The following is a 10,721-nucleotide window of genomic DNA, read 5'->3' as shown; positions in this document are numbered from 1 at the left end:
GGTTTTTGGGGGTTTTTTTGATTTTTTTTTTTGGCTGCTTTGTAAGCATCCAAGTTCCCAAAGTTAAAGGCACAGGTCCATGTCTTGAGCTAGGCACACAAAGCGAATTTTTTCTCCATGTTTTCTGGTTTGCGCATGTGCAGACACTGGTTTTAGTAACAGTTTTGCCAATGCTCTTGCTTATATAACTAATGACAGTGTCTGTAGATTAATTGATTTTTCCATCTCCTGTGTCCTCAAACAATCAGTTGTCTTAAAGCAGTCCTGCAAGACCCGCTCAGCTCCACTGTCCCATTTGTAAATGTTGCTGGAAACCTGTTTTTCTCATTTAAGTCTCTGTATGCAGAGAAGAGTATGGAACAATGATCTGCTTTCCCAAAAGTAGGGTGGGAGAGGGGTTCGTAACAGGCTAACGACTCCATGAAAGTACTGACAACTCAAGCAGAGATCACTCACGACTCGACCAGGCTGCACTTCTTCAGACAAATGAATGAGGTTAGAGACACTACAAGGGGTTCAGGTGAAAAGAGATCAATTGGGAAGAGAACCCTAATCTGCAGAAATCAAGGACATATATTGAACTTTTCAAATGTCACTGTTGTTACGAAACCAGTTTCACTCGGTGCTTTTTTTATTCCTCGAGGCATCCAGAGACGGCACAGGACTCAGTAGTCATTTCACAAAACCTTTATTCATCTTCAGTTAAGCATGCATCTTCTAGAAGGGGAGATGTGCAAGGCCGGTGTCTCTCTGCAGATCTTCCACTCCTTTGTTTGTTACAGTCAGCTTTATAGAAGCGACCCCATCATAAAACCCCCACGGTGTGCTGCAAACTCTGTGTCTGTGTGTGTATGCACGAGCACGTGAGTGCCTGTGTGTGCGCATACCCATGTGTCTATGTGAGTGCACGTGAGTGAATGTGCATGTAGGTGTGGGTGCGTAACAGTTAAAGCACTGTGTGTGTGTGTGTGTGTCTCTGTATCTGTGGCTTCCTGCTGGTCACAACAGTAATCTCCTCACCCAGTCTACACCAAATTCCTTTAGACAACATGCAAAACACAGTTAGCATATTACAAACACTGAGACTCCCACACTGCATCCACCTGCCAGTGGCCTCTTGTTGTCTTACATTTACAGATAAGGTGGAGAGTCTCCTGCAAACCTACTTCCAAGTTATGGCAATTATGAACTTTTATTAAAGGCACAAGCATCAGCATCAGCAACCCCCAACTGTAGCTTCCTGTCTCCTTTTATGACAGGCAAACCCCCAGTGTCCATAAATTCCTTTCTCTCTAAACAATTACACACACTCTCAGGCCTATAGCTAAACCAACTGAAACACACAGACAAATCCTTCCCTATTCCTCTGATCTACTGCTGGACCCTCTCATCTAAGCAAATTTAACACATTGTATTCTAATAATTATTTTCTTGTACTCACAAATCCCTCTTTTGATCTGCCCCATGGCAGATCAACAATACTCTAAATCTGTTACTAAAATGTGTTCATACAAGCTCTCCCCATTTCCCAAATGTAGCATCATGGCGTCTGTGTTTGGTTTGCTCCACCGTGACCTGTGATGTTAGAGTTGCTGCAATGAATTAATGTCGATCCTTCTATCTTCCGAGTCGGGTGATTCTCTGCTCCTCTTCTTTCTTCAACTTCCGGGGTGGACTACCCTTCAGTTCGTTGCATGGATCAGGGATTTATTCTGTCCCTGGGCTGGGATCCATGTAGGGGGTCTCAACCGAGTTCCCCTTTTTTTGCCAAGAGCCTTTCCGACCTCCTAGGCTCTACCGCCACCGCACACTGGCTCGCGTATTGCCAGGTCTCGCCTTTCCTTTCAGCTCGACTGGGTGCAAGATCCTCTCCACCTCCTTGAATTCTCTGGTCCAGCTTGGGCCCGACCTCTTCTTCTTGAGCCCTTTCCGACAGACCCAATTCGCCTCTGGCACCGCATGCTCCTGGTATCTGTACTGCTTACAGAACCATAACTCCATCGCTCCACCTGTAACTGAAAAATAAAAATCCCCAGAAAACCCTCTTTTGGCACATGGACCTCGCCATGCGTCAACTCCACACAATTAGAGATGAACAAGAAAGTTGCACATTCTCTCAAAAAATTCCCAGGGCTTCTCCCTTGGAGCAACTCTACTCCCAGCCTGTAACCATTTCATACAAAAACATTAGCCAGTGGTTAAATGTTAAGCTTGTTCAGCTCCCAGCTCCACCTGGAGCCTGTACCCTAGAAGACAAATCTGTAAGTTAAATCAAACTTCACATTTGCAGCCAGCTGTAGCTCATAAGAGTAATAAAGTACTCAGCATCACAGAGACAAGTATCATGTGCAGGTTTTCTCAAATCATTAAACTACAATTATTGCCATAATTTGCACTAAATAATGAATCATCCCAATTTATTCCACATTATAATCAGTGACTTTCCTTAAGCAATGTCACTTCACTCATTTAGTGGTCAAGTCAGTCAAGTCTTGTCAGCTTTTGTCAGCTTTTACCAGTCCAGTCAGTTCCCCATTTTTATTTTCACTCATTATTCAGTCATTCATTCAGTCATTCTTTGCTGATAGTGGAACCTATCGTCGCATTTCATTTCCACCCTCAGCAAAATGACGTCATTTCAAAAAGAAAAAGAAGAATTTAGACTGGATTACCTCACTGAATCCTTTTGGACAGGGACTCTCAATGTCCCAAATAAGTGGCTTTCTCCCGAGCCCATTGTAATTTTGGAGAAACTCACTTGCAATGGCTTTCCCGGTATGTATCGTATAGCGCTTTTAATTCCCATTATGCAGATCTGCTTAAAGAAAAGAAACTCCCAAACAAAACTCACAGTGCACTGTTCAAAAACCAAAAAATAAATAAATAAATAAAAATAACAAATCAAATATGAAAAATAAAAATACAGAAGCCCGGTCTTAGGACTTGTCCCAGAATATTCTTCCTCTAAAAAGTGAAAACACACCCAATCTAAAAATTGGTGAAAAAAAGAAAAATGCCTCAGCCAATTAAATCCCCAAAACTTTCACCAACCAACCCACACACTTCACACAAACGCAATATTCTTTGAAATGATCAGTTTCTTCCTTTGTCCCCAGGTGTGTGCCATGGTAAAACCTTCCCCATACATCATAAACAAAACAAAACAAAATACTAAAAATCAGCTAGTCTCATTTAAACCCTCGCTGCAGGATTCTGTTCGCCCCTGCTGTCATTCAATCATGTTCCCCAAAATAATACTAATTCAGTCGTCTATGTATCACTTCTCAACCCATTCAATGAACCAGACCAGATGATGGTAACCGTATTGCCTTCTTAAAATCGCGTTTGTTCCTAATGAGCTTCATTACGTGTGTGTGTGTGTGTGTGTGTGTGTGTGTGTGTGTGTGTGTGTGTGTGTGTGTGTGTGTGTGTGTGTGTGTGTGTGTGTGTTAGTAGGGTTAATACATTTGATATCTCTGTGTATCCTTTTATTTACCTTCCCCCTTTTTTCTGAAACAAAACTCCATTCACTCCAAATTTTTGTTTCAGAAACATCTAAATGAAAATCTCTGTCTTAGTCAGGCATAGCTAAACCCCAAATGCTTGCAGGTTACCATAGGCAACCATGCTGCTTGTTGTTAACCCCTTCTACAAATACCCTCTTTTGATGTGTGCCACTCTATGTATGATTTTGTGCTATCTGTAGTGCATATAATGTGCATGTGTGGTGTTGTCTTTCCATTTTCTCAGGCAGTACACTTGCATACCTCAGTGCTTGTCTTCCTCCCCCTTTTGTGGTGGTCTGGACACTGTCAATTCTCCACTTTAAGGCAGTCGCTTGTCTCCCCGGATTTCTTAACCCAATTTAATTCCCCACACTAAAACAGCAGCGTTCCTCTGTGTCCTCACCTGCTCCTCTCACTCCGTTCTCCTCTCCCACTTTGCAGTCCAATGACAGTTCTTCTTTTCTCCCACTGTCTCTTTCATTGCCATCTTGCTCCAAACATGGCAAATGTCAAAGTCCAACAATCTTCTCAAAAGTCCTTCACACACAGTGAAGTTGCAGCTTGCTGGAAACACATCTCCATTCATCCAATCAAGATGATGGATCTTCTCTTTCTGATGCCATTTGCTCATAGCGCTGCTGGACCTCTCTGCTCAGGACTATGGTATTGTCTCTTGGACTGCTGTCCACTGTTGATGTTCATGGCTGTGCTTCTGGAACTGCACTACTTGTCTTCAAGGAGAGGTTATCTTCCTTGGAGCTTGCTTTTTCAGGATTAGGAAGGGAAGCTGCAAAACAATTCAGCCAAAATTCAGACTGGGTGTTTCTAATGATCTTAACCTATAATTTTCTTCTGACTGCTGCCCATGGAAATTTGATCCAGGTCCGTTCCCCACCTGTAATCGACAGACTGAGAGACTTTCACTATTCACTGTGACTGCATATTTTTTCATCACTCCTAAAGCAACACATCTCCGCTTATTTTGTTTTAAACTCTCCTGACTTTAAACCCCCAAAAATGAAAATTTTATTTGTTCTTAACTGCAAACACAAAAAATCTTCTTGATGTTGTTATTAATTATTTTCATCCACAACACTCCAAATCATGTTTTGTTTTGTGTCCAGCAGCAGGGGAAGAAGGTGACCTGTAGTATCACTGGTTCCCCCAGTTGGAGACAATTTCTCACTCACACTTCCACACTTTTTATTTTCTTTGTTTTCATTATTTTTCTTTCTTTTTTTTTAATCCATTGTTTTACACCCACACATCAGCCTGTTAACTCACTCCTCCAACCTCATTTTCCTTTCTCCCCAACAGCTCTCATCCAGTCCACAATCAAATTCTCCATTCATATTAGTATTGTACAGCACTTTGGTCTACCAGGTGTGTTTTTAAAGTGCTATATAAATAAATGATGATGATGATTCATCCTTAAGTACTTGATCACCTTTAAATGTCACTGTTAATTTTATCAATTTATTTATCATTACCTTAACACTAATCCACTATTTAGTTTTCTTTATTTATTTTAGTTCATTTTCTCCTATTTGATCACTTTGATTTCTTGACTATTATTATTTCACAGAAAATCAACTTTGTCTCCCTTTTTTGTCATCAAGGAATTCACACACACACACACACAGCCTGGTCACTCGCCCCCACCTTTATTTCTCTCTCATACACACACACACACATCTTACTCCTCATTGGTTCCACCTGTGAACTCGCCCCTCGAGGCTGGCTCTCACACACCTCATGCTTCTCGCAGTTCCATTCACAACTTTCTGCGAGACACTTCCTCTTGCTGTGATTCAAGACAACGCCCTGATCAGCACACAGAGCGGGTGCCGTCCGCTCTTTTACACCTCAACCAAACTACAGTGGGGCAAAAAAGTATTTAGTCAGCCACCGATTGTGCAAGTTCCCCCACTTAAAATGATGACAGAGGTCAGTAATTTGCACCAGAGGTACACTTCAACTGTGAGAGACAGAATGTGAAAAAAAAATCCATGAATCCACATGGTAGGATTTGTAAAGAATTTATTCGTAAATTAGGGTGGAAAATAAGTATTTGGTCACCTCAAACAAGGAAAATCTCTGGCTCTCACAGACCTGTAACGTCTTCTGTAAGAAGCTTTTCTGTCCCCCACTCGTTACCTGTATGAATGGCACCTGTTTGAACTCATCATCTGTATAAAAGACACCTGTCCACAGCCTCAAACAGTCAGACTCCAAACTCCGCCATGGCCAAGACCAAAGAGCTTTCGAAGGACACCAGGAAAAGTATTGTAGACCTGCACCAGACTGGGAAGAGTGAATCTACAATAGGCAAGCAGCTTGGTGTGAAAAAATCAACTGTGGGAGCAATCATCAGAAAATGGAAGACATACAAGACCACTGATAATCTCCCTCGATCTGGGGCTCCACGCAAGATCTCATCCCGTGGGGTCAAAATGATCATGAGAACGGTGAGCAAAGATCCCAGAACCACACGGGGGGACCTGGTGAATGACCTGCAGAGAGCTGGGACCAAAGTAACAAAGGTCACCATCAGGAACACACTACAACGGCAGGGAATCAATCAATGGTCAATGGTAACTTTATTGTCCCTGATGGGAAATTGATTCGCAGTATGTCAAAACAAACAACAAACATACAACCAACACATCACGTACACTCATTAAAAAAAATACTATAATATAATATAAGCCTGATAAAACAAATCCCGCAGTGCCAGACGTGTTCCGCTGCTGAAGCCAGTGCATGTCCAGGCCCGTCTGAAGTTTGCCAGAGAGCACATGGATGATACAGCAGAGGATTGGGAGAATGTCATGTGGTCAGATGAAACCAAAGTAGAACTTTTTGGTATAAACTCAACTCGTCGTGTTTGGAGGAAGAAGAATACTGAGTTGCATCCCAAGAACACCATACCTACTGTGAAGCATGGGGGTGGAAACATCATGCTATGGGGCTGTTTTTCTGCCAAGGGGACAGGACGACTGATCCGTGTTAACGACAGAATGAATGGGGCCATGTATCGTGAGATTTTGAGCCAAAACCTCCTTCCATCAGTGAGAACTTTGAAGATGAAACGAGGCTGGGTCTTCCAACATGACAATGATCCAAAACACACCGCCCGGGCAACAAAGGAGTGGCTCCGTAAGAAGCATTTGAAAGTCCTGGAGTGGCCTAGCCAGTCTCCAGACCTCAACCCCATAGAAAATCTGTGGCGGGAGTTGAAAGTCCGTGTTGCTCGGCGACAGCCCCAAAACATCACTGCTCTCGAGAAGATCTGCATGGAGGAATGGGCCAAAATACCAGCTACTGTGTGTGCAAACCTGGTAAAGACCTATAGTAAACGTTTGACCTCTGTTATTGCCAACAAAGGTTATGTTACAAAGTATTGAGTTGTATTTTTGTTATTGACCAAATACTTATTTTCCACCCTGATTTACGAATAAATTCTTTACAAATCCTACCATGTGGATTCATGGATTTTTTTTTCACATTCTGTCTCTCACAGTTGAAGTGTACCTCTGGTGCAAATTACTGACCTCTGTCATCATTTTAAGTGGGGGAACTTGCACAATCGATGGCTGACTAAATACTTTTTTGCTCCACTGTAGGACAATTAGGCTCACGATCTTCAGATCGCGCCACGTTTGCCTCACGAATTATTCAAACTGCGCCACGGACTCGATGCCGCGGTTTCTCTCTTCCCCAAAATAAAACCAAATTAAACCCCCCAATTGACTTCACAGTTTGCAACATTTCGTGACATGGCCTCTTGCCGCAATTTCTACACACCACAAACAGACACTTTTAGACACAAATTCTTTTTTGTTACTTTAATTGACTCCCATACTTCGGACGAGACACAGACTCTAACGGCGCTTTCACACACACTACACAGTCCTCTTTCTGCATCAGGCACTGGTTCAACTCAGCTCGGAATCTAACCGGCGAAAGCAACCGATCCTGCTTTTATGCAGACTTTAGACTGTGACAGGGACTTCTAGCCCGAGTTAGTTACTTAGGAGTTCCGAATCCCCAGGTTACCACCCTGGACCTCCTGTCCCACAGGTCTCACCCTCGCGTCCGAGAGGGAGTGGGGCTGTCAAGCCCGGAACACACACGGCCCTCAGCCGGTGACGAGGCCTTAAACCCCACTTTCTAACTAAATAGAAACACACGTCTCCTGCTTTAACGCATGGGGGCGGATCACAACACCGCCACTTTTTCCTAATAACTAAGACAGATCACACACGGCCGCGGATGAAACACCGCTTCTATTAACTAATAACTAAGATGGATCAAACACCGCTTCTTTTACCTACTGAGTGAATTTACACTGGGATACGCTCAACTTAGCGAACAGATAATTTAGGCTTTATTCAATATGCACGCTTCGAAAATAAACAGGTCGTGCTTACCTTTTAATCATGTGAGCTAGCTCTCTGTTCGCCTTGTTTCACGATCTCAGCTCTGCCAATTCATCCTCTCTGGGCCTCGAGCAAATCCCAGGTTTTCGGCACCAAAACTGTTACGAAACCAGTTTCACCCGGTGCTTTTTTTATTCCTCGAGGCATCCAGAGACGGCACAGGACTCAGTAGTCATTTCACAAAACCTTTATTCATCTTCAGTTAAGCATGCATCTTCTAGAAGGGGAGATGTGCAAGGCCGGTGTCTCTCTGCAGATCTTCCACTCCTTTGTTTGTTACAGTCAGCTTTATAGAAGCGACCCCATCATAAAACCCCCACGGTGTGCTGCAAACTCTGTGTCTGTGTGTGTATGCACGAGCACGTGAGTGCCTGTGTGTGCGCATACCCATGTCTCTATGTAAGTGCACGTGAGTGAGTGTGCATGTAGGTGTGGGTGCGTAACAGTTAAAGCACTGTGTGTGTGTGTGTCTCTGTATCTGTGGCTTCCTGCCGGTCACAACAGTAATCTCCTCACCCAGTCTACACCAAATTCCTTTAGACAACATACAAAACACAGTTAGCATATTACAAACACTGAGACCCCCACTGTGCATCTACTGGGCCATTGGCCTCTTGTTGTCTTACATTTACAGATAAGGTGGAGAGTCTCCTGCAAACCTACTTCCAAGTTATGGCAATTATGAACTTTTATTAAAGGTACAAGCATCAGCATCAGCAACCCCCAACTGTAGCTTCCTGTCTCCTTTTATGACAGGCAAACCCCCAGTGTCCATAAATTCCTTTCTCTCTAAACAATTACACACACTCTCAGGCCTATAGCTAAACCAACTGAAACACACAGACAAATCCTTCCCTATTCCTCTGATCTACTGCTGGACCCTCTCATCTGAGCAAATTTAACACATTGTATTCTAATAATTATTTTCTTGTACTCACACTGTCAGACCTGATTGTTGTACTTTAAAGAAAAAATACACGAAATAGTATTTCATAAACTGGTTATCAGAAGGAAGAATCTACTCAAACCCTTCTGACTGTTTAACAAGCACTAGTGTGACTCCTATTTTGAAAATGTCATTTTTTAGCGCACAACTGCAAAAACAAATGACCTGTCAGTAAAAGGGATTATTTGCATTGTATGATGGCTTGAGATGTTTTCACTGACTGAAACTGTATTTACATAACAAGGTGTCTCGTGCGTGTCAGCTACTGTCAGCTTTTTCTTTTTTTTTTTGCATTGCAGATGTTACCAAAGATTTCTTGCCAGTCATTCGTCAAAATTTATGCTTTCAGTACAGTTTTGCTTAGATGCATTGATATCTGTTTAGTTATCATTTTAACATCTTGTGATGCAAGGGCCATGTTGGTTTATTGCGTATACAGTTAATCATTTTGGTGAAATGATTTGTTACTAAGGTTCAGAATTCTGACGAAGCTTTAATAAATTTTATACATTTATTTAAAAGTAATGGCCCAGCTCTTTAATTATTACTATGTCATGTCAAAGGTTTGCCTTCAGCTTAAGAAAGAATGAATTTGGATTATATATCTGAAATCTGAACAAAAGCTGCCTGTGTTCAGTATGCAGGATTTGAAATTGGTAAATGAAAAAAGGAAAGTCAAAAATCAAAGCATAAGAGTCGAGATACAGACAGTGAACAACAAAGTGCTAATGTGGAATATCACAAGGAACGAGCAGTTTAACCCAGCTAAAAATGCCCCTCTCATCTCTGTGACAAACGTGTATAAGATGCAATTTCTAAATTAGCTGAAAGTGGGCGTCAGGCTTCGTCGAGCAGCTCGGATTTCAAGATGCTGAGTAATATAAATTCCAATTTATCACCTTTTTTCAACTGCACATTACATCCTCAAAGTTAAACTTTGCCATTATCCATTTCCAATAAAATAAAGTTATATAACTTTAGCTATTTTTGCTAAAAAATTTGATTGTCAGACATATCAACAATATCATTAAAACTTACCATAAATGCTGTCATATGACAGAGTCAGGGTACTATTAGTCTATATGGGGCGATCGTGGCTCAAGAGTTGGCAGTTCGTCTTGTAATCGGAAAGTTGCCGGTTTGAGCCCCGGCTCCGACAGTCTCGGTCGTTGTGTCCTTGGGCAAGACACGTCCCCCGTTGCCTACTGGTGGTGGTCAGTTGGCCCGGTGGTACCAATTTCCAGCAGCCTCGCCTCTGTCAGTGCGCCCCAGGGCAGCTGTGGCTACAATGTAGCTTGCCTTCACCAGTGTGTGAATGTGTGTGTGAATGGGTGGATGACTGAATGTGTAAAGCGCTTTGGGGTCCTTAGGGACTAAATAAAGCGTTATACAAATACAGGCCATTTATATCAATCTGTGACTGAACGGAGTCAAGTTGGCAGCAATTAACCGTGATAAATTATAGAAAATCACATACACCAACCAGGCATAAGATTATGACCACTGGCAGGTGAACACTGATTATTTCTACATCGTGCCCATATTAGTGGTTGGACTATATTAGGGACTAAGTAGACATTTTGTCCTCAAAGTTTTATGTGTTTGAAGCAGGAAAAATGGGCAAGGATAAGGATTTGACCTAGTTTGACAAGGGTCAAATTGTACAGCAGTGAACCAGAGACAGGGTAATGGACAGCCAAGAGTCACTGATGTGTGTACAGATCAAAGGCTGGCCTCTGTTTTCTGATCCAACAGAAGAGCTACTATTGCTCAAATTGCCAGAAGTAGTTAATGCTGGTTCTGATAGCAATTTGTCAAATACACACT

The 10,721-nt window shown here is 42.4% G+C and overlaps 1 long non-coding RNA gene across 1 annotated transcript; it reads left to right on the top strand.

The window, feature by feature from the left end:
- The first annotated feature begins 644 nt into the window (after positions 1-644).
- Positions 645-7,940, top strand: LOC146669426 (uncharacterized). The gene is made up of 3 exons (XR_014911711.1): positions 645-3,416; positions 3,457-5,399; positions 7,142-7,940. It is a non-coding gene; the product is annotated as an uncharacterized LOC146669426 (long non-coding RNA).
- The last annotated feature ends 2,781 nt before the right edge of the window (positions 7,941-10,721 follow it).

The sequence above is a fragment of the Rhamphochromis longiceps genome, linkage group LG5, assembly GCF_057381845.1.
Source record: "Rhamphochromis longiceps isolate RC_006_pf linkage group LG5, R_longiceps_female_GT1.1, whole genome shotgun sequence".
Lineage (NCBI taxonomy): Eukaryota > Metazoa > Chordata > Actinopteri > Cichliformes > Cichlidae > Rhamphochromis > Rhamphochromis longiceps.
The sequence above is the reverse complement of the archived record's forward strand: the minus strand, read 5'-3'. Positions and strand labels throughout refer to the sequence as shown.